We start from the raw sequence: 6,000 nt of genomic DNA on the forward strand, positions 1-6,000 counted from the left end.
TTTGGAGCGGGTGCAGAGGGGATTTACCAGGATGTTGCCTGGTATGGAGGGAAAATCTTATGAGGAAAGGCTGATGGACTTGAGGTTGTTTTCGTTAGAGAGAAGAAGGTTAAGAGGAGACTTAATAGAGGCATACAAAATGATCAGGGGGTTAGATAGGGTGGACAGTGAGAGCCTTCTCCCGTGGATGGAAATGGCTAGCACGAGGGGACATAGCCTTAAACTGAGGGGTAATAGATATAGGACAGAGGTCAGAGGTAGGTTCTTTACGCAAAGAGTGGTGAGGCCGTGGAATGCCCTACCTGCAACAGTAGTGAACTCGCCAACATTGAGGGCATTTAAAAGTTTATTGGATAAGCATATGGATGATAATGGCATAGTGTAGGTTAGATGGCTTTTATTTTTTGACTTCCCATGTCGGTTGAACATCGTGGGCCGAAGGGCCTGTACTGCGCTGTATCATGCTATGTTCTATGTTCGAATTGCAGTTCTCCAGTCCTCTGGCACCTCCCCTGAATCTAGGGAAGACTGGGATAATCATGGCCAGCACCCCTGCAATTCCCATTCTGACTTCCTTCACTATCGTTAGATAGTGGGTGCCTTGTCAACTTTCAGTACTGACAGTCGATCCACCACTTACTGTTTATCAATTTTGAATGCTTCTGGGGAAATAATTTCATCATCTGTCACCAGGTCCTGGTTGGCATCTACCTCCTTGGTAAAGACAGTGTATTTGCAAAGTATTTGATACCTCAGCTATGCTTCTTTCCTCCATGTGTAAATTCCCTTTTTGGTCCCCAATAGGCCCTACTCCTCCATTTACCACCCATTTCCTATTAAGATGCAATGGAAAATTGTGAAAAATGAAATGTTTTGTTTGAAAACCATGGACAAATGTTTATTTGTATCTGTCATCTTACACCAAAGATAAACTGTAAACTCTAATCCGTTACCAATGCAAACTGTTAAAACTGGAATAAATTGCTCACACGTAAAAATAATATAAAATAATTCCAAATAACAAAGGGTGATGACAATTATATTGTGATTTGATTTTCATGATAACATACCAATGCCTTAATTAGATTATAGCTGCTTACTCACGCTCACGAATCCATGTTTTCCATGAACATCTCAGATTAAATGGAGTGTTACTGAATTTTTAATGGCTTTGAACTGATTTTGTGTAACTTTATGCTGCATTATTTTTATGATATGAATTTCCTACTCAACCAGCATTGCGTTAAGTACAGCTTATCTTCAATAAAGGAGTTATTTCCCCCTGTTGTATGCTGAAGGCATGTACGTGTTTGTTGGTGCATTTGAGATAATTTGTGGCAGAGTTTGATTATTGGGAGTGTGCTACCAGGTTTCATTTCAATTGTGCTGTGTTGGGTCTTCATGAGGCTTGCACTGCTGGGGTCATCCAGCTTCATTAAGAATTTCAAAAATATATACTTTTTCTCTTTTTTAAATTTAGAGTACCCAATTAATTTTTTTCCAATTAAGAGGCAATTTGGCGTGGCCAATCCACCTACTCTGCACATCTTTGGGTTGTGGGGGTGAAACGCACGCAAACACAGGGTGAATGTGCAAACTCCACACGGATAGTGACCCGGGGCCAGGATCAAACCTGAGGCCTCGGCACCATAAGAATCATAGATGTTACAGTGCAGAAGGAGGCCATTCGGCCCTTCGAGTCTGCACAGGCCCTTGGACAGAGCACCCCACCCAAGCCCACTCCTCCACCTTATCCATTTAACCCAGTAACCGCACCTAAACATTTTGGACACTGAGGATAATTTAGCATGGCCAATCCACCTAACCTGCACATCTTTGATCTGTGGGAGGAAACCGGAGCACCCGAAGGAAACCCACACACGCGCAGGGAGAAAGTGGAAACTCCGCACAGACAGTGACCCAAGCCGGGAATCGAACCTGGGACCTTGGAGCTGTGAGGCAGCAGTCCTAATCACTGTGCCACCGTGCTGCCTCAAAAAATTTGGAAAAGATATCCGTAATATCAGGGCTCCATGGTGTTGTAAGTGGAAGTGTTCAAAAATACATTAGGGGACCACCTTCCCCCACTCCACTCCCTGCGCACCCCTCCACCCAGCCCCCGGAAGTCCCCAGGTAATGATTACCTAGCAAATGCCCAGGAAATTCAAACTTCCATTGGTGCTTGCCCTGCAATTGAAACCATCCAAAAATAACATTTAAATCATAAACTTTGAATGGTTCTTACAGTAATAGTTCCCCAGAAAAAGTTAGAAGAATTAAAACCATTTTCACTCCTGTGTAACTATATCAATGAACCCCCGACCAAACCCCTACAGGACAACCTCCCTCCCCAACCACCCCAAGGAATCCCCCCTTACCACTGGTGCCCCTTCACCACCCGAATCACCCTCGACCACACAACACTCCCTGACCAACCACTCCCCCACTGACCACCTGACCCCCCCCACTGAACACCTGACACCCCCATGCACCCCTAATCACCCAACTCACCCCCATTGACCGAGGAGCTGCAAAGTAATTAATGAAAGGGAGGACAGAGTCAATCTGAGGCAGGTTGCAAAGTCAACATGAAATGAAATGAAAATCGCTTATTGTCACAAGTAGGCTTCAAATGAAGTTACCGTGAAAAGCCCCTAGTCGCCACATTCCGGCGCATGTTCAGGGAGGCTGGTACGGGGATTGAACCCTGCTGCTGGCCTGCCTTGGTCTGCTTTCAAAGTCAGTGATTTAGCCCTATGCTAAACCAGCCCCAGCACGGTAGAATTGTCGATAGCACAATTACTTCACAGCTCCAGGGTCCCAGGTTCGATTCCGGCTTGGGTCACTGTCTGTGCAGAGTCTGCACATCCTCCCCGTGTGTGCATGGGTTTCATCCGGGTGCTCCGGTTTCCTCCCACAGTACAAAGATGTGCAGGTTAGGTAGATTGGCCATGATAAATTGCCCTTAGTGTCCAAAATTGCCCTTAGTGTTGGGTGAGGTTACTGGGTTATGGGGATAGGGTGGAGATGTTGACCTTGGGTAGGGTGCTCTTTCCAAGAACCGGTGCAGACTAGATGGGCCGAATGGCCTCCTTCTGCACTGTAAATTCTATGATAATCTGTAAATTCTATGATAAACAGAGAGTTACTAGAACTACTTGGACATGTCAGAAGCGATGTGCTTTTTCCACTTGTGCATTAAGAAAGGCAGATTAGATTTGGCCCTTGATGTGCATCCTGCTGAACTAGCAGAAAAGCAGATCAGAGATGCTGGAAGGTGGAGGTCCACATGCACCTTCTCACAAACATAGAGAACATATATGCCTTCTTGGGTGCTGGTACATGACTAACCTTTATGCATCTATGTTGGTTCATTGTACACTTGAGGGCGTTCCCCACTGAGATATGGGTTTTCTGTGAGATTTTTATGTGTGAGTGATAAATATGGATCAGGCAATAGGATTGTGCCATGGAACCACGAACTACTGAACAATATGATTTTTTTTTTGCAGGTTCGGCATCAAAACCTGGTTAAGTGACGTGCTCCTCGGTCTCCAGCCATGTCAACGAGTTAACAACTGTTGTGGAAAAGAGTAACTTGGGTTGACTTTGTCACATCAGATTTCCCTTGGAAAAGCATCTCAACTTAAATAAAACAGTTAACTGTTGTGGCACCTAAAAGGATGGCTAAAATCAATGATACTTCACTCTAATTTATTTTCTGGAGATACTTATGTGAGGAGATTGTCCTGTTGACATCACAAGCTCTGATTTGGTTTACACATGCTAAGAGTTTATCAGAATTTCATTAGTAAAGAGAGCACCAGGCAGTGTAGATTCACAAAGCTATCTTAAAAAATTTTTTTTAGAGTCAATTCATTTATTCAAATTAAGGGGCAATTTAGCGTGGCCAATCCACCTACCCTGCACATCTTTGGGTTGTGGGAGCGAAACCCATGCAAACACGGGGAGAACGTGCAAACTCCATGTTGTGTTATTCATCTTGGGGTAACACGGACTGCAACTGGATGCAGTTGTACTTGAAAGTAGACTCCAAACTGTGACGTTGGTTCAATACGCTTTAGTGAACTTGTTAAGCAGTGCACACAGTTCGCTGTGGGTTTGACACTCTACTAATCTAAGCGTGCTTGTTATAACTAACTAGACCAGACTAGCTTTGAGCCATGTGTATAAGGTGCTAACTGATATATACACCCTGACTGTCACTACAGTTGTCACCAGTGGAAAGAGGCAGCGTGCTGATGCATAGCGTGTTTTATAGTGAGAGACCACCCTCTAGTGTTCTGCCTGGTGATTGGTTGTGTTCCGCCCTGTGTGTTGATTAGCTATACTGGGTGTCTGTCACTGCCTGTCTGTATCTCATTATGTGCAGGAGTGCATATCATGACACTCCACACGGACAGTGACTCATGGCCGGTATTGAACCTGGGACCTCGGTGCCATGCGGCAGCAGTGCTAGCCACTGTGCCACCGTGCGGCCCTCAGAATGCTATCGTAAATAATACAGAAACTGAATAAGCCCGTCCACTATATTGTCCCATTATCCATAGACCCAGATAACCGTAGGCTGCTTTTCCCTTTGAGGGGGAGAACTGACTGCTGGTGATTTAACCTGAGGATCACCACACCTCACGCAAGTGGCAAGGTTGAGAAGGTGGGGCCTTCATGAATAACCTCAGCCAGTATGGGAATCTGAACTCACACAGCTGGACTTTCTCTGCATCACAAACGAACGGTCTAGCCAACTGAGCTAAACCAGTTCTTGACTCTGCTCTAATTCATGATGACAATGGCTAGTTTTGAGCTTTTCTCTGCCCTCCATGAAATATTGCCTCAGGAAATGATCATTTTGGGGGGCAAACCTGCAAATCTTCTATTGTTTAAACTTTAATCAATTTCTATATATTTGCGATGGGAAAGTGATTGGCATCGTAGTTTGTAGCTATTTATCTCTTCACCCCTTGGCCTTTCATTTGAGCTCACATTTGGCAGAAGAGATGAAACCAAATCATCTCTTTGGTTGACACTTCAGTTGTCTGATTTTTCACTGGCTTATCAACCACAGTAGGCATCACTCCCACCTGCGGTCCAGCTATATCATTACCCAAGATAAACTGTATTCCTGGACAAGATAGTTTCTCTATTACTCCTACTACCACTTCACCACTCTTCACTGGACTTTCCAACCTTACCTTATATAATGGAACGCTACTCCTGTCATCCTGAATTCCACATATTACCACCTTTTCTGGCAACATTCTTCCCAAACTACATAATTCTTCATCTCTTACCATTAAAGATTGACTAGCTCCTGTATCTCTTAAAATTGTGACTTCTTTACCTGCTCCTCCTGATACACATGAGTAAACTTTACCCACACAAGTAAATTCTTTCAAGACATCTGGCACCTTCTTATCGATTACTTCTTGAACAGGCTGTACAAGCGTTTGCACCTCCTTCGCTTCCCTTGGGCTTTCCTTTACCACTCTAACAAACCCCACTGTCTTATCCTGTGGCCATTTCATTTGTTTAGCTACCTCCTCAAATGAAATGAAAAAGGCTTCTACCTCCTTCTCGTCAAACCTTGGCAATGCTTGGACATATTTAAATAGATCCCCACCACGTCTTCGACTATGATGCTCTGTCTCACTATCTTCATCAATCTCATCCAACTGTATGTTTCCTTTTGCGTCTGCCAATTTTAACTGATTTTCATGTTTCACAGCCATTTTATGAAGTTCAAACTCTCTCTCTTTTTCCCTTTCCTCTCTATCTCTTTCTTTGTTTCTTTCTTCTCTCTCCTTTTCTTTTTCCTCTCTATCTCTATCGCTTCCTTTGTTTCTTTCTTCCCTCTACTTTTCTTTTTCTCTCATTGCACATTCAAGCTGCAACTGGAGCTTTGTCATTTCTAATGAGTCAGAATGTATCTCAGGCAAATTTAAATGCTCAGCTACCGCGGTCAGTACCTAATTTTTCGCA

At 44.0% G+C, this 6,000-nt stretch overlaps 1 long non-coding RNA gene across 4 annotated transcripts in view; it reads left to right on the top strand.

Annotated features, from left to right (window-relative positions):
• LOC140408834 (uncharacterized) overlaps positions 1-3,681 on the top strand; it is a 99,236-nt gene extending 95,555 nt beyond the window's left edge. For all 4 annotated transcript variants that reach the window (XR_011940217.1, XR_011940213.1, XR_011940214.1 and 1 more), the window contains exon 4: positions 3,513-3,681. This is a non-coding gene — a long non-coding RNA (uncharacterized lncRNA). The remainder of the gene's footprint in view (positions 1-3,512) is intronic.
• Positions 3,682-6,000: the final 2,319 nt, after the last annotated feature.

Source organism: Scyliorhinus torazame, chromosome 1 (assembly GCF_047496885.1).
Source record: "Scyliorhinus torazame isolate Kashiwa2021f chromosome 1, sScyTor2.1, whole genome shotgun sequence".
NCBI lineage: Eukaryota > Metazoa > Chordata > Chondrichthyes > Carcharhiniformes > Scyliorhinidae > Scyliorhinus > Scyliorhinus torazame.